Source organism: Ambystoma mexicanum, chromosome 9 (genome assembly GCF_040938575.1).
Source record: "Ambystoma mexicanum isolate Mex_15411 chromosome 9, UKY_AmexF1_1, whole genome shotgun sequence".
NCBI classification, from domain to species: Eukaryota; Metazoa; Chordata; class Amphibia; order Caudata; family Ambystomatidae; genus Ambystoma; species Ambystoma mexicanum.
The window spans coordinates 597,742,682-597,761,241 of record NC_090931.1 but is presented as its reverse complement, the minus strand read 5'-3'; the positions used below and the strand labels follow the sequence as shown (position 1 = coordinate 597,761,241).

General features: G+C 48.0%; 1 protein-coding gene across 1 annotated transcript in view; it reads left to right on the top strand.

The window, feature by feature from the left end:
• Window positions 1-18,560, top strand: part of ADORA2B (adenosine A2b receptor) — a 196,407-nt gene that overhangs the window by 62,164 nt on the left and 115,683 nt on the right. The window lies entirely within an intron of this gene.

Genomic DNA, 18,560 nt, shown 5'->3' with positions numbered 1-18,560 from the left:
GTGAACTTCGTTCATTTCCCTGCTGAGGGCATCGGCCTCCACATTTCTCACACCTGGCAGGTGGAACGCCAAGATTAGCATGTTGTGTTGCAGGGCCCAATGCCAGATTTTCTGTGCCTCCATCGACAGGGACCTGGAACGTGTTCCTCCTTTTTTCCTTAGGTAAAACATTGTAGTCGTGTTGTCCGTCATGACACGCACCACAGAGTCTCTCAATTGAGGAAGAAAAGATTTTAGAGCCCACCGCACTGCTCTCAGTTCTAGCAGGTTGATATGCAGGGAGGACTCTTGTAACGACCACCGGCCTTGTACCTGTAACGTATCCAGATGAGCTCCCCATCCGCTCAGCGATGCATCCGTCACCACCGTCTTCTGGAACTCCGGGTCCACCAGAGGCATTCCTTTCGTTAAATGAGTAGAAACTCTCCACCAACAGAGTGCTTGTACCAGTTGTTTGTCGATGACCAGTCTGTCGGACCAGCGACCTTGGCTCTGCGCCCAACGGTCCGCTAGAAATTCCTGGCAAGGCCTCATAAACAGACGGCAGTTGTTTATCAACGGAATGCAGGATGACATGGTCCCTAGCAGGGACATGTATTTGCGCACCGACACCCTGGTACCGCATCTCCATTCCGACGCCTTGCTTTGTAGCTTCTGTATTCTTTCGCTGGATGGTCTTACAAGGCTTGTGTGCGTATGAAACTCCGCTCCTAGAAAGACCAAGGTCCTCGAAGTCTCTACAGAGGACTTGCTGAAGTTTATCGCGAAGCCCAGTTCCTGTAAGAGGGACATCGTGGCCCCCAGACTGTTTTGTGTTTGTTCCATGGACGAACCTCTGACCAGCCAGTCGTCTAGATAGGGATAGACATGGTGACCGTCCTTCGTTAAATGGGCCGCTATAGGGGCCAAACACTTGGTGAACGTCCTGGGGGAGGACTTGAGACCGAACGGGAGGACCTTGAACTGAAAATGCTTTCGCCTGACGACGAACCTTAAATATCTCCTGTGTCGTGGACGTATTGGGATATGAAAATATGCGTCTTGAAGGTCTAGCGACGACAGATAATCCATGGGTTGCACTGACCTGATAACCTCCTGGAGCTTTAGCATTTTGAATTTTGAGCTCTTTAGCCATTTGTTGCGTACCCTCAGGTCGAGAATGGGCCTCCATTTTCCATTTGGCTTCTTGACAACGAAGAACCGGGAATAAACCCCTTGTCCTTCCTGTGCCACAGGAACCCGTTCTACCGCTCCTTTTTGCAGCATAAGCGCCACCTCTTGTCTTAGAACTCGAAGGTGGGGCTGGGCCGAAAACACTGGCGGAAGACTTGGAGGCTTGTTTTTGAATTGCAGCGCATGACCCATGCGAATCGTGTCCAGAACCCATCGATCTGTGGTGATGCATTTCCATTGGTCGATATGATGAGAGACTCGACCCCCAGGACGTTCCGAAGGCAGTCATTGGTTGCTGGTTTGCTTGTCCTTCGTCGACGAGGGACCCGAGCCGCGTCGTCTGGAGGCTTGATAATCTCTGCCTCTACGTGCCGACTGGGATGCACGTCTGTAACCTTGTGAGGAGTATGAGGGCCTGTTAAATCCACGGTCCCTAGAGGCTCCAAAGCGGGAGTTTCCGGAAGAACCCCTGAAGGGGCGAAAAGAGCGAAAACTTCTACCTATCTGGAGGGCGCCGAGAGACCTAGCAGTATCTGTGTCTTCTTTCATCCCCTTCAAGGCTTCATCTACCTTGTCTCCAAACAGATGTTCTCCTTCACATGGCATGTCTAGGACTTTGTATTGGACTTCAGGTCTGAAAGTAGTACATTTGAGCCACGCTTGTCGATGTAGTACTACGCCATGATTGATTTGTTTGAAACCAGACTCTGCTAGGTCCACCGCAATATTAATTGCGTGGTTCGAGGCCTCCTCACCATCTCGTACTAGCAACATGGCTGCCTTTCGATGTTCTTCGGGCAGATGTTCTAGGATAGGGGCTAGTTATGCCACATCTCCCTATCGTATCGTGATACAATCGCCAAGGAGTTGGCTGCTCTTACCGTCGTGGCGCCGACTGAGAGCACCTTTTTTTCCAAAGGCGTCCTGCCTCCTGGCCTCGCTTTCTGGTGGGGTTGAACATTTTTGCTGTACTCTGGCCTTCCTAGCCGCTGCCGCCGATACCACAGAGTCTGACAGAGGCTGTGATGTTAGACATTTTGGAGTGGACTCCGGAGCTTTAAACTTTTTCTCAGTACGCCCCTTAATAGCCGGTTCCGAGAACGGATGACGCATCGTCTTGAGGCCTTCTTGCCACACGTGGTCCAGGATTGGGATGGCAAATACCGATTTCCTCCTTTGGCCCATGTGATCAAAAAGAAAACAGTCTTTCTTTTGCTCCTCAGGAATTAAGCCGAACTCGGAACACGCTTTTCCCATCATTGCATGGAAGGCTCCCACATCATCCGGAGGAGATGGTTGTGCCTGGCTCCTTGTAGACTCTACCTCTACATCCGAATTCCATGTTGGGTCTCTCGACGGTGACAGGGAAATGTCCGACCCTGAGTCACCTCGTATAGAATCGGACTCCGATAGCTCACCCTCCTCCTGCGCTCGAGGACGATCCTTCACCACCTGGGAGGCCGACAGGCTTTTGGTCGTCGAGCGAGCTGCTTGAGCTTGTTCGTCGACGGAAGGTGCAGAAAATATCAACGATGAAGTGCCAGGCTGAGGGATCTGCGTATCCAGACGCTGCAGGAGCTTCTGAAGTGTATTAAGCACATCCAGAGACAAAACCGTCTGGGGGGTCAGCAACGTCGAGGATAGAGGGACCACACCCCCACTCGCACTCGTCGTCGACGTATTGGAAGGCCGTAAACCCAAGTCCGACGGCTGCATAACCATGCCACATTCTCCTTCCACCGACGACACCGACAAGGCCGTGTCTGGCTGCAGTAGGACCTCAGGGGGGGGCCGGGTCACAAACCTCTGGCTGCCAGGCCATAGATTGAGTCACCGTCGACGAAGGAATCCCCACCGCTGCTGCCTGAATAGTAATAGGCATCGTCAGCGACACTGGGGTCGACGAGCAAGTAGCCGGCACCGAGCCTTTAGACTTCGTAGCTGATTTCGTTGCCGACTTCCCTGCTGAAGAGTCTCGACTCACGGAAGACCTGGGATGGTCCCCTGAGGAGGATTTTGATGCCGCTTGCCTCTCCGTCTTAGAGGATGAGGAGGACTTTTTGTGTGATGAGGAAGACCCAGCATGCTTCCCCGTATGCTTGTCCGCAGGGCGTTTTTCGACAGGCCGCACCTTCTTCGAGGGAGGTTCCGACTTGCTCCTGGAGGCCGTGGAGCCAACTTCTGATGCCGGATAGGCACCCGCTCCGTCGTTAAGCCAGCCGACCAACCTTCTTTTCCGGTCTTTAAGGGTTTTTTGGGAGAAACCCTGGCATATCTCGCATGTATCCGCCGTGTGGTGCGGGTGGAGACAGTAGATACAATCCATGTGGGCATCACCTTCATAGACTTTTTTGAGTCCACATGTCGCACAAGGACGAAATAAAGCTTTTCCGGACATATTTTTTCCAGAATGTAACGTCGCCGAAGCGAAAATACAACCTAATTTCGACTAGCAGTAACCACGAGGATCCCACTACTTTGAAAGACGGTTGAAATCTGAGGGAGCGCGGGGGCGGGTCCTGTATTTATATCATGGCGTCCTGACGGCGCGGGCACGCATGATACAAAACGAGGTGGATAGGACGCATAAGCGTCGAAAAAGTTTTCCTACGGGAAAGGGTCTATATAATGTACCGGGGATTCCCAGCCTGACGACCGGGAATATTCTAAGCATGTGAATCCATGAAAGATCCAATGCTGGAGAATTAATCTTATCCTCTGGCATTGATCTGGGCGAATCCTACAGACCATCATTCTTTGCCTTACAAGCCATTACGAAAAGGGGGAAGCCCAACTAAACGTTACAGCCATTACCGCTTTGTCACCCCGAGTGGGACGGCAAGCCCAGGTGTGGATCCAGGTCCTGCTGGGCCTAGAGACCCAAGTTCTTTCTCACTGATGAGGCCCAATGAGGCTCTAACTTATCCGGAGATGCTTCTGGTCTCGTGCAGAAGGGATATGCCCTAGCAGTTGAGTTGGACTACCAAGCCTGATTTGCATATGGTCTTTACCCTTTCTGTATGGCCTGGCAGGTGAAGAACGATGGGCTGGAGGGTTGCCCGGAGCAATGCCAAAGGTTTAAGATGAATTCTAAACCTTCCGGTCATCCCCTTTTTTGTTTTGCTTTAATGCTTTAGCCTGCTTGCCAGTGGGATATTGGACATGGAAGAACATGTAAACCCACCATATCACACCCCACGCTTACTCTCTCCTCTACATCACCACTCAAATAGAACACAGAGATACTATGACCCCATTCGGTATAACTGTTCTCATACCAATACTTCTCGCTCACTCCCCATCACTCTAAGTAAACACCGCTGGTTACACCCCCCCCAGCCAGGCGTTCTCCTCAGGCCTAACGCAGCCATAATCGGTCTGGATAAATCCTGCCAGAACGAACACATACCCCTGATATCAACCACCACACCTACCACTAAGAAGCAGCTATTTCACGAATAACACACCAGCTGCACACATACCCGGCGCGCACACGCGCCGTTTGGCCCTCCCCATTCTCTACTGACTTGAACTTCGGTTCCCAAGGGCGTTCAACCTACCAGCGCCTTCAGACCATACCAATGGTATATAAGGCGCTATATAAGTGCAAAGTAACAATAACAATAACAATAACAAATGAAATGATACAGCTTTAAACTATGGGATAAATGAGCTGTCTGTCACTTGGATTCCACTTCAAGTTCCAAGTGACAATTAAAAGCTAATCTATTGTTGGATTTGTATAGCCCCTCCTTTTTTGCAGGGGGTGTGGTAGGGCAGTATTTGGAAACTATATACAAAATAGAAGATGCAGGTTAGTAACGCTGTACACAAACTTAAGGGATACCCCAAAAAATATCCGGCTGGAAAAAAAACGCGGTTTCCTCTTATTGTGCAACCACAGCAGTTGAAATTCATAATCCTTTGCCAGGATATCCCAGTAAGAGGATTCAGCTATGGGTAAGATTGAAAATAGGTCTTGTGGACATACAAAACGATTGCGTTTAGGGACAGACTGGTGGGGGCAAAATAATATGCTCAGAGGGAAGTGGGTGCCCATGGGGAACAGTATCTCCGCATTTCCTACTCTGAGAGAATCTGCTCTTTAGAGCTTTGGCTGTTCTGCTCTCGTCATTGGAATCGCACTTTTTTTTCTAATCTACGGTTTGGCTGCATTTTCTTTTGTGGTTTTTAGATTCCTCCGCTCTGCGCTCCTCTGAAGTTTCCCATGCAGATTTCACTGTTTTTTCGAACCCACGTGCAGAGGTGGAGTGGCCTCTGGGGCAATCTAGAGATGTAGTAACCAGCCTGCGTCTTGGAACAAGAAAATCCCAGCTTCATCTGTTTCTTCAACTACAGTGACCTTTTGGCAGCTAGACTACAATAGGCACTTCATGGCCTGCCACTTTTCTCGGTTAAAATATTCACATAACCTGGTAAAGTAACGATAAAAAAAAACTGGTACTGCAAACTTGCTGCAAGCATTTCAGTGCTAGCAATGACGTGTATTTGAATCGTGCAGGGCTATAAGTGGGCCAGGGCTGAGCCCTGGCATGCTCTGACAATTAAGTCTGAGACTAGTAACCCGAGGCCACTAGAAGCAAAAACCATTTTTCTTAAGATCGAAGCGCTAACGTATACGCAACAGCTTCAGCCTTTAGAAAACAAGTCTTGCCTTCCTTTTCATTGCAACGCCGACCCCCTGCATGACACCTTTCATTAGAAATGCAGGGTTCATCACCCTTGCGCCACAGGTGCGAGGGTGATGATCAGTGCAAAGTGGCTTAAGGAATGTCTGGCGAAGGGCAGTGCCACCATTAAGGCTGAAAACGTGTCACTATCCCCTGCCAGACATCCCTTATAGTTAATGGATGCAGAGATCCGCACCCTCTCCCCTAAAGGGCTGCCTGTAGCTCCTAGCCAGGTCTTGAAGGGGCATGGCCTAACGAGCAAGCAGGCGCTCTGCCATTAGGCCACGCACCTTGATGAGCCCCGGCTCGTTTTCCCTTGCCACTTAAGTCACTGGTGACATGTCTAATCTCAACAGGAAAAAAAGAATGGTATTTTGTGCCAAAAAAACTGCTGTCACTACACCAATATAAGGTTTAAATGAGCAATCCTGATCCCACTTAATACCAATGTTTTGGCAGCAGGCACAGGGAGAGGGACACTCCAACGCCAAAATGTGGAGCCATAGAGCCCTACTTCACCCACCCCTCCTACCATTGCATCAATCTTCTCACTATTGCAGTTGATGGAATGCCAACCAGTCAGCCAATTCTCATCAGTCATGCCGCGCCACTGGGCATGAGCTGTATAGGAATATGTTGAAGTCTCTCCAAAGAACAAGAGCTAAAAATGCTAGAAGTGCAGAGCCCCATGGGCTTTGCATTAACCCACCTAACCAGTCTCTAGCTCCCCCTCCTCCTGTCCCCTTTCCTCCATATTTGTCGGACATTCCGTCCCACGGGGTCCGGACGTACTGGGGGTTGGGGGAGTTGGGGGAAATGCCCGACTGAGTGCAGTAATTGTTATGGTGACTAACGTTGTCCTGACTGTCAGACCTTGAGTCTCATAAGCGGGTAGTTTTTTGTTAGTTAAAAAGGTATCCGACCAGGAGTTTTTGGACTGGAGTGGGCTAATGTAGTGTCCGACATCTTGTATAGATCCATATTGAACTGTTTTCAAGACCAAGTGAAATCGTTTGTGAGGTCCAAACACTGTTCTGTTCTGGCATGACGACAGTGCTTGCCAGCCAGCCTCGTTGTTGCTTGTATGATTTTGGTTTTCTGTTGCACCACTTTATTTTTTTTCGTGAGCCTTTTTTTTTATCATTTTATTTTTTTCTTCCGTTTTTGGCCCTCCTAAAGGGGCTGTTTCTAGTGGCACACAATATCGTCTAAATTGCTAATAAATAAGTCTGTTAGCTGTGCCCTCCTTCTTGCTGGTTTCTTGCTCAATGGAAGGGCGTGGGCTGGCTGTGTTGCTTTCTCAATGGTACCGAGCAGATGAAGAAGCCAGTGCAGCACATCAAAGGTTTGGATTTTGAAGTTGCTTTGCTCTATTCGTAAAACTATCCGGGGTAGACCAGTGTTCTAGTACAAACTTTTGGTAGCCCTTAGTAAAGGGCATTCTCCGAGTCTAAACCCAAAATCTACATGTCCCAGTACTATAGCACAGCCTGCTCTCTTCTTCGAGTACTTTCAGCATAGCCATGAAAACATGCCTTTTTACAGGATAATGTAGGCCTCTCCAAGACTGAAAGACTAACCTCAAGCCTCTGATTTACAGCCCCCCCCGCCCCCCCCCCGCCGCCACTCTGGGCCATTTGTATGCCAGTGGCATTGCTGGCATTGCTGGGGTGCGGGGCATGGGGGGGCAGTGCCCCTCTCTGAAATCTTGCGCCCCCCCCCCCAAAGGGGAGCAGTGACTGCTCTCTGATCATGGTGTTATTTGTGACACTCACTGAGGCAAATGTCTGCAGATCACATGGTGATACTCCTTTTGTCTGGAAGGGCGCAGTGATGGAGTAGCTTGCAGCCCCTCCCATCAGAATGTAGCCACAAAACTGCTAATGATGGGCCATTAGTCACTGAAAGGTTTCGTGCCTGCATTCTGATGGGATGGGAGGGGAGGTACAGTGTGGGGTGGGTAGTTGGTGTGCAAAAAAGCATCTCTGCAGGAGTGCTTGTGACTTCACACGTTAGGTGTCCCTACACTTTTGTCTTTGCCCCCCCCATACTTTTGTCTTTGGCCCCCTCTGTGCCCCTCCTAAATTTGATTCCTGGCGACGCCACTGTTGCATGCACTCTGTAAATGACGCCAATACACCAGAGAAACTATATCATTGCTATAACCGTGTGACGGCGAACTTGGGGTTGAGTTGATTTTTTTTTTTCTGCAAATGTGGACCCCTGCCTTCCATTAAAGACTAATAAAACGGTATCTAGGTTAGGTGGCATGTTGGCTTTGGGACCTGCTGGTGGCATGGGGTTAAATGTTGGAAGCAAGGTCCAGTTTGTATGTCAAATTCTAAATTCCCTAAACCACCTGCCTGTTAACCTGTTTTTAAACCCTGAACTTTCACATGCCCTCGCGTGCCAGCGCTCCAGCCTTTGCTCCAGTTTTTCTATTTGTTTCTAGGCTTGAGACAGAGTGCTTCAGGCGACGCTCCTGCCAGCCTAAGGCATCGAGTTTCACTGAAGCCCGCATTATTAAAAGGATAATCTTACCTGACATTTCCATTCTCAAGCAAAGCTTCGTTTAACATTTCGGTTCTTACTCTTTTTTGACCTAGAAACCGTTTAAGTCCAACCGTCTAATTCCGGCCTTCGTTCTTCACCTGGCTCACACTGCCCTCTCGTCCGCACGCTGTATTTTGGGTGTCCGTTCCTAGTTCTGGGGTTTCTGACCCTAGGTGCTTTTCTCACTGAGCCCTTCACCAGTCACTACACCGAGGGGACAAATGCCCCATTTTAAACCCACTGTTCTACAAAATGTCTGTTAGGAAGAACCCCAATGGGTGCCCCCGCAGTCTTGAGGGTAGGAGGTAGAGTGCACGGGGGTGCCCACTTACTACACATCACTTTCCCTCATAAGTGAGAAAATGCTTACATCCCTCCTGTCGGATGAAAATAATTCCCCAGCTCATACTGTTTGAGCTGTAGCTTTGTACTTGCACGCTACTGGTAGTGAGTGCAATGTGTTTTTGGTTACACTGTTAAGGAGTGTACAGCTCAAGAGCGAATGGAATCCCTTCATGTCGAAATCCACCCCACTGAGATAATGGCGTGCCACCTTTCTTTGCCCATATCTGCAGGCCTTTAAGTGATATAGATAAATGGGCCTACTAACGCTGCTGGATACCTCGCACCTCCTCCACCCTAATCAGAAAGGAAGGCGTCAATGGGGAAATGGCAAGTTTAGACTGCAATTTACTCGCACGTTTCTTTTTATTTTCTGTTGTCAGTGGAGATTATTGGTACGAAAACGTCTCCTGCGTCACATCGTGGGTTGGAGAAATGCAAGCTATATTACCTCCCGAAAAACCCCAGAACATGTACTTGTTCTGCTCTGCCTTCTGGCTAAGGACCGAATGGTATAATGATGTTCTGCCTGCTGTCAAAGCGTTCTCGAACCCTTGTTCTGGAACACTCGGATAGCAGTTGAGATGCTGAATGTGTTGTGCAAGGCAATTATGGTGTGCCCCAGGGTTATCCTCTGACTCAATAAACGCACTTTTCTCAGCTCATCAAGTGTGCGTTCATTCTTAACAAAATGGCGACGAGGAGTACACGGGCTGCTGTCAGCCCAGAGGAGACACCAGAGAAGGAGGGAGCAGCTCTTCGACAATCCAACATCTTCAACGCCAGTGGGTGAAGGGCGACCCCCAGTTGCCACTGGGAGGAAACTTCCCTCCTCCCCAGAGAATCTGTAGATACCTATATAGCGACACTTGCAAGTCCTCATCATTACCTGCAATTGCACTGGAGTGCGAGATGAGTATATCCGAGATCAACTAGTACTACACACTGCAGACCCACAGATTCAGCAGAGACTGTGGCCCGCTAAAGATCCGACATTAGACCAGGCCATTGATCTGGCTAGAACACTTGAATTAAGTGCATGAAAGTGGTACAAGAGGAAGGGGCTTCCATCAAAAGAATAGGACATGATGATGAAAATGATAATGCGGCCATTGCTTTAGTGAAGAAAAACACAGAAGCTGCAACATGGCGTAGGACAAATGCCAATGACCAGTTCAAGAAAGATCAGGGAGAGAGGTCTCCCGAGAAGAGTGAATGTCCCCAGCTGAACTGTTCTAAGTGTGGGCACAACAGGCACCTGAATATTGAGTGTCCAGCTGTTCATGCGGAGTGTTACAAATGTGGCACAATAGGGCATTTTGGGAGTGTGTGCAAAGATCCCAGACCTAAGGGACGTCTCTCACCATAAGATCACTGGAAGAAATGGGAGGGCCCAGCAGCCTTCCCAATATCCTGGACCCTTGAGAGGGCCCGCTATGCATCCAATCACTGAATGCACCTAAAAAAAGGACCGAGGGGAGGAAGGGGGGAAGAGTTGAAGAGAATAAGGTGCCTCTTTTAGTGATGATAGACACTGGATCACCTTAGGATTGTGGACGCACTTACGTTTCAGTAGCAGTTGGGTTGTTCCATGGAAGAATTGAAACACTCCAATGTGAGGGCAACTGGATATGGCCAAAGCCCCATCAACATACTAGGATTTAAGTGGGTACATCTCAAATCTGGAGAAAGACTTATTTCAAGTTATTTGTAGCTCGGAAAGGATCATCCGGGTTGGGACGAGCGGGATGCGTTGCGAATGAGGATTCATCCAGGAGAAGAGAAACCGATATTGAGTGACACAATGCAAGATCATTCATCCAAGAAAAGTCTGAAGTTTCCTCAAGTGTTCAATGACACCATTGGGAAGCTCCAAGGATGTAAGCACTGCATAGTATAAGTAGAGTAACGAAACCAATAGTACACAAAGTGAGGAACATTCCTGTCTGCACTAAAAATGCACTACAGGAAGAATTGAGTCTCTGCAGACAATATATCATAGAACCATTTGGCTATCTCCTATTGTTATTGTGCAGAAGGGAGACTGTTCAATACACGTGTGTAGACCTTAGAAAGCTCTCTAATATCTGGATTGGCCGACACCCTCTACTGAAAATCAATGATCTCTAAACGACAATAAAGCCTGCCAAATATTTCTCAACATTGGATTTGTCTGCTTGTCACTAGGTAGTGCTAGATGAGCCAAAGCATTTAACGTCTTTTGTGACTCAGATGGGTGCCTTTAGGTACAAACACATTACGTTTGGTTTGGCATCGGTGGCTGGAGTTTTTCAAAGACTTATGCAGCAGTAATTTAGAGGTCTGGAAGGGGTCTACTTTTTTCAAGATGAAATCTGATAGCGATATGCAATGAAGAGGAGCATAATGCTAAGCTTTCAGGTGTCCTGCAGGTAATTAGAGAGAAAAGGGACTTACTCTGAAGATAAAGAAGCTTAAAGTTAAGGTGCAGGAGGGGACTTACCTAGGACACGTAATAGTGAGCCAAAGGGGAAACTTGTGGAAACCATGATGTCCCCACCAACCAGGATCAACTTGGGTCTTTCCTTTGGTTGGCTGAATATTACTCAGTTCATTGTATGCTACAGAGAAAACAGAACACACGAGGACACTCCTGTACAATTTTAGTGGCCAAAAAGAGTGGGAGATGATTAAGAGTGATGTCAGCAAAGTACCAACCCTTACAATGTTTCATAATGCGGCTACCAGCATAACCGCAGTAGATGCCAGTAATGTAGGTTTGGGAGGAGTACTTTAACAGATTTAAGATGGTATTGCTTTCGCCTCCCAAGTGCTAAAAGAAGCAGAGTTAAACTATTCCACCATCGAAAAGGAAGCTCTAGATGTAAAATGAGCACTAGAACATTTCAGTATGCTCATTTGGGGCCTCCCAGCGATAATAAAGACGGATCACAAACCTCTAATCCACATAATGAATTCAAAGAACCACACCTAGCATCACTGAGGATCTGCAGGTGGATGTTAAGAGATCATGCAATACAATGTCAGAGTAGTATGTACACCAGGAAAGGGGAACGTCATTGCTGATTGCTTTTCTCGGTACCGTGGGCTGAAGGAGTAGGTCAGCCAGAGGTGAGAGAAAGAAGAGCATCATTGTGCAGATTCAGGCAAGATTTGGAAAAGGAGTGGTTGAGGGAAGCAGCAGAAGACCCCTAACAGCAATTGTTGAGACGTGCCATATGCGAGGGATGGAAGAGTGTAGGAAATGCCCTTCTGGACTACGACCAGATCCGTGATTGACATCCGAGTGTGTATTAAGAGTAGACTGCATAAGTCCACGAGGAACAAAATGATTAATTTGGAACATGAAGGGAACCTAGGGAGAAACCTCACAAAGAGAAGAGTAAGAGAATTATTGGTGGCCTGGAATGTTGCGCGAGGCTAAGGATCTAGTGAAGCCATGTCAGGCTTGTGCTGTCAGTGATTTTTAAATCCAAGAAAACCAACATGGCATCCCTACAACCTGTTAAAGTTCCTGAGTCGGTGTCAAAAAAGCTAGCTATAGACCTAGCTGTCCCATTTTAGGGGTTGGAGCAATGCAAGGTGTTTATAGTTGTCCTCATAGATTATACATCGCAGATATGGAGGAAAATGCGGCCACTGCATAAAGGGATTTCTAGAAACTGTATTTGACAGAGAAGGTGACGGAGAGGAACTAGTTACCGACAATGGAGCACAGTTAATTTTTGAGAACATGCAAATATTTTTGGAAAGATCAGGGAATTTAACATAAACTCACTGCATTATACCATCCCATGATGAATGGTCTTGTCGAGCGCATGGGTTTCATGAAAAGTATGATTCAGTTAGCTGTGGCGAATTCATTACCATGGAAGGAGACACTGAGAGTCATTAAATGAATACAGGATGACTCCTCGTACAGCAACCAAAATGAAACCATTTGTCATGATGAAGGGCGCGGTGCCTTGTGGGCGGCTTAGTCCCTCGTGGTTAATGGGGAAGAGGGTCGATCTGGATGAGATCCTTAGAGTAAAAGAAAAACGGAAGAGGTACAAGGAGTACTATGATTGGGTGAGCGCTGCCTGTGAGGTTGTATTTAAGGAAGGAGATCTGGTGAGAGTTTGTAAGCATCCGAGAGTGGCAAAAGGTTTTTCCAAATTTAGAAATGCTCAAAAGATTGAAAGAGTTGGCAGGAAAAGAGTAGTGCTGGAAGATGGCAAAGTTTGGTCTTTCGCTAACTTTGTTTGCATGAGGGCATGGCAGATTTTTTTTTTTTTTTTGCTCCAATGCAGAAGTGGAAGGAGATTGGGGTGGGGGGAGGGAGGGGAATACAGAGCAGTTTGTACGTCCTCTAGAGGGTCGTGAACGATCTGTGCAGAGAAGAATTTTACCGAACACCAGAAATGACTTCATAAATTATTGAACTGTAGCCTTTTCTTAGAATATGTTTGAGGTTCCTTTTCCCCTGAAAGGACCCTGTCAACCTTCCTTTTCCCTCCCTCACCTTCCTTGCATTTTTTCTTTTCTCGCTGTTATGGGGGGGGGGGGGGATATTATGATTTGCCTGCAGTCAAAATGTTCTAGAACCTTTGTTCAGGAACACTTTAGGATGGCAGTTGAGAGGCTGGACGTGTTGTGCAAGGCATGCATGTTGTGCCACAGGGGTCTCCTCTGAATCAGTAAACGCACTTGTCTCAGCTCACCTGGTGTGTTCATTCTTAACACCGGAAACATTGGCACATGTGGGTCCTAGCTAGAACCACAAAAGGGTTTTCAATGCAGCTGTTCCCTATCAGTGTATGTGGGCGCATGAGTGCTGGACTCTTAATCCTGCAACTGTTCTCCTCCTCCCCCCCCCCCCCGCCCCAGGGATTGATGGACCGATTAACTGTTCACCATGAACATGTTAGGCTGTTGCCTGCCTTGTTCCTGGCTGCCTCTCTCCCACCTCTCGAGAGGTCCCCCACCAGTCGAAAACCCTTCCGACTTCCTCAAAGTCGGAGCGCCTCTGTGTTCAGACATGTCACTGGTGAAGGGGAACTGCCTAGGCTGGCTGTCCATGCATAGTTTGCTGTTGCCCAACCAGTCTTTGTCCTTTGTCTGATAAAGTAGCCTTAATAAAGAATTGTTAATGCTCTCGTACTGTTACAGAGCAGCCAATGCCCCTGCCTTCCTCTGGGTCTACCTAGTTACATGCTATGCAACTCTTTACAGCAGGGCCGACCTTTAAACTCCAAGTGTTGCTACATCTGAAATTAATAGCTCTCCTCGGAGAACCCATTACCTCCATAGTGTGGCCTTCTCCCTCAGTCCCCCACAACTCTCTTGCACAAGATTGCAAATTGTGGATTGTGTAGTGTGCAGGGCTTCCAGTGGGTTCTTGGTACCTACTTTAGGGGAATTCTTGTAAGAGGGAAACTTCTTAGCACCAGATATCGGCTATAAATTAGTTAATATGTAATTAATTACTCTGTGGGATAAGCAACCCCGATGTTATGCAGGGGAGGCTGTATAGTGGAAAGGGATGGATGGGGAGCATTGCATTGTAATGTTGCCAGCACTAGAACCTTGCCGGGACAAAGGGTTGAAATGTACTTGCTGCACAAAAGTGGGACAGGTCATACTCTTGCCCCCTCGACATAGATGTGAAATGAGGGAGACTTGAATGGACAGGATTCTGCATTGACTGAATATGTCGTAGGAGAGCCCGATGTCCCTCTGCTTGGGACCTCCCCCTTTCAAGGCAAACGTAAGTCCATAGAACCTGGCCCAATGTGAAGTGAGATGGGGTGAAATCTGCACTACCCTTTCCTTTGCATTGCCAGAGTCCAACACAGTTTCCTTGCCCACCATAGCTGTCCTTAGCCTGAGAATGCCCATTGAGGTAAAATTGCTTGCCCTGTGTGAGCTGCAGCAAAGTCATAGAACTGGACTGGGGGGGGGGGGGGGAGGGAGAGGGAGATTGATCGGATGCCTGATATGGCCTCTGGCATTTGCCTCTCACATTTGGGAGCACACAAGCATCGTCTAAAAAACTGTACATGCACATATTTTCAAATACCTTGTGACTGATTCATATAGCCTTCACCCTCTAACTGACCCCACTGGGCCCAATCGCCCAGTTTAATCCTAGGGCTGTTCTTGGTAAGTGAGGGCATGGGTGTAATTTTAGGGGGGGGGCAGGGGTGTTTGTCCCCCCCAACTTTCATGGCACACCATTTTGCACCCATTCATTTGGCTGGGGCACCTTTTCTTCAGATGTCATGTCCGCCCCCCCCAACTTTTTCAGCAAAGTTACTCCACTGAGTGAGGGGGATGCCTTCGTTCTTGCACTGGGCCACAGTGCAGTCTCATCTGGCTGCATACGTTCAGTGAGTCTGACTCCTAATAGTGGCGATTAAATGGAAGAAATTGAGATGGGAGGAGAAAGGTGAGTGGAATGAGGGCAAGAGATGAGCATGGTGGGAGAGGAGAGGAAAATGGGATAGATTAAAAAGCAATTGGTGAGAAATCTTGAGCTTGAGCTGGAAAAGGAGATATCTCTGACCCAACAAAGATGAATAGTAAAAAGTAAAGAGTAAAGTGTGGCAAGTACGGGGAGGATCAAAAGGGCAACATTTCAGAAGGATAAAGGAAATGCAGGTGCAACGAAGAGTGGGAAAAAGAATGGAAACAAAAAAACCGAAGTCTGTGAGGGAATATATGGAGCTGAAATAACACCCCATGTTGTCCCTACCATGAGTTTCCAAGGAAACCCATGCGATGCACCGCCTGGGTTTCTTTCATTGAAATTCGGTCAGATGTTACATTGCAGCTGGATGTCCAAGCTAGTCTCTGAAAAAGGCCAAACTCATAGGAATTTGATTTGACATGCACCCGCACACACCATTGAAAGGAAGGGCATCTAAATATGGAGTCTCCGTTTTAGCCAGGTGCAGTTGCTTTAGATGCATCTTGTGGTGAATTCTCAGTGAAGGGGCCCTAGAACGTCTTGGGTGCCGAAAGTCATGTGACAGACTGGCTGCTCCTCTGTGGACACATCTGGTCCTGGAGAAAGATTGGTCAGATTGAACCTTCAGCTTTGTGTTTTTAATGCGTATGTTTTCCTCTCCATTCACACGCTTTTAGCGGGTGCCACCCGCCATTTAATTGGCTCACTCGCCCTGCTTACACGACCATATTTGTCAATGGGCTCCTGCCAAAAACTAAATCTGATATGTTCACCTGTCCTGGGGGCACAAAAGATTGAGAGATCTGGCTCAGGATCGTTGGCTAAACATTTTTACTGTGTGCCAGAAGACTAAGTTTGCAATCTTCTGACCTGGCTCCGCCTGAGAAACCTGTCCACTTCCCTTTCGCTGGGTGAGAGTGGGGGCATGTGTCAGGCGCTGGGAGGCTTGTGAGCAAGGTGCATTCAGCTGGAGTTGTCGGCTTTATGTTGCATGTAAATCACTAAATACAATAACTGCAATGCATTGTTAACTCAGCCCTTACCATTCCAGTTGCATCGAGTAGCCCCCGCAGATGCTGGGACAGAGGAGATGCTAGGAATGGTGGAATATGAGGCTGTGTACACTTCTTTTGAGCAGTATGAGAGAGCAACTTTTTTATTTTTGTTTTTTGTGTGGCCAATGCACCTCCATTCTTGTCCTCCTATGAGGAACTTTCTTCACCTGCATATGCTTACAACTTCGGACCAAATTGCTGGCCAACATAGTGAAGGGCTGTTTTGCAGAAAACAAAATGGGGGTAGATGGCTTGGCAGCAGGAATGGATATGGTAGAGTGTCTGAATACTATAAGATGAGGGTGCATCAGACACATCAGCAGTACCTGGAAATGAGTAGCAAACACATGCACACAAACTATACATGCAAGCACATTTATTTTCTACACTAGCATAGTTGTACAAATTACAAATTTCCATATTAATAGGCTGTATTTTTCTTAGTCATGGGTGGAATATAGAACACAATTTGGCATTCTGCGCCCCCCCCTCCCCGCACCCACACATCTCTGGTGGCAAGCCAAGTCTGCATGGAGTTACCACACTGGAATTCCTCGGCGGACTTTGCAATCTATCGGGGATCACAACATTGCAATGCCAGGGGAATGGGTTATTTCTGCCAGATTGTGCCTGGATTCCCACCGCCAGAAGGAACCTGGCACAATCTATGAAAGTTAATGAGGCTGAAGGTAGATCCAGTTATCATGCTCCGATTTTTGGGGTGGGGCATGAAATGTATTTCTTCACAATTTGGTGTGTGTTTTTTTTTTTTTTTTTTTTTTTTTTCGTTTTGGGTTGAGAGGGGGGGGGGGATTCCTACCAAATACAGTCATTGACCACAGATCCTAAGTAGAGTAGGTGGTAGCAGCTCTTGAATTGGTGCAATTACCATTGCTGCACCACCCAGTAAGTTCTGCTTACTCTACCCCTTCCCTCCTCTGTAGATTCCCCGTCCATGACCACTAGGACCCAAGATCGAGCGTAAGTGGTTGTTTTCTCTCTAATCCTATTCTCCTACGGACTGGTGTGTGTTTTAAGGGAACACATAGGCTGGCGTTTTCCTAGCAATGCGATAACTTCTATCGACCAGGCGTTTGACCACCATTGTGCATATGGTTGGTCTCTGTTAATCCTCTGTGAAGTGCCGCAGACAGGTGAAGGCTGGCGATATTTGGTCTCCTAAGCTATGTGATTACACCGTATAGGCAAAGGCTTCCTCATAGCTCTTTACACTCGCCTTCTCAATGCTACTTGTAACGCGGTCGTCCATCTCATGCCATGGGGCTTGAAGTGTACGGCTGCTTCAGTGTACAAGAGAACCGTGACACTGCTGGAGGCAACCGTTTGTTGTAATAAATGAGCGTTGATCAACTGCTTTTCAGAGCAACTGGGATGGCGATTTCTGCAGCTTTCTGGCATGGAGGCACTGGGCTTCTCGTCTAGCTCTTTCAAGGGGAACAGGCCTTCCTTTGTGACTGAATTCTTTTGGAAGCTTGGCTGTGCATGAAGGTGCCACAGCCGACATCACAAGGATGATGTACAATGAGCCTCTCCTTGGGGGGGGCTTGGGTGGTTAAATGGGGATGAGAGCAAGGAGGCATAGTTTCTCTATGCAGAGGAAGTTTGCTTGTTTTCCATTTCCGCCATTGGCGAGGAAGCTGTGCATGGAACCATAGGGACCCCACACTCTATAAAGGATGCTCACAATATGTGCCCAAGTGATTGTTGGGTGTTGCGCTCTGCAAATGAGCTAAAGCTGAATCAGTCTCCTGCAATTGGCACTGCCCTTGGAGGGTAATTGGTGCAGCAGTGTAGAGCCTCAAAAGTGGTTCTGAATAAGGTCTGCATGTGTCTCTGCCTCAGGGACCAGGGTGGATTGAGGGACTGTCTCTGATATTGGTTTCGGTCTCATCTACTAGTGACGGATTAGTCATTATATGGAACGGAGCTGGCTTTCCATCCATTATGCAGGAGACAAAACCAGCCCAGTGAAAAACCTCAGCACACCCTCTGCTGCAGCAGAAGAAGCACTCCTGGCCCAGTCATGTTGGAGGCCAAATCTAGATTCATGCACCTAGGGCGTAGCAGAGCTGTACCTGTTCAATGAGTCCTGCAATGCCGGAAGCATTTTCCCTTCCACTTGGCCCCCACCCTGTCATGGCCCACCATGGTTGGGGTACTGTTTGGCTGCAAATTGTGTAGGGTGCACTCCTGTGCAACCACAAGCGTAAGGGCTGCCTGGGGTGTTTGAGTTCCTACTGTTCTGCGTGCGACAAACTAGGACTCTGGGAGAGG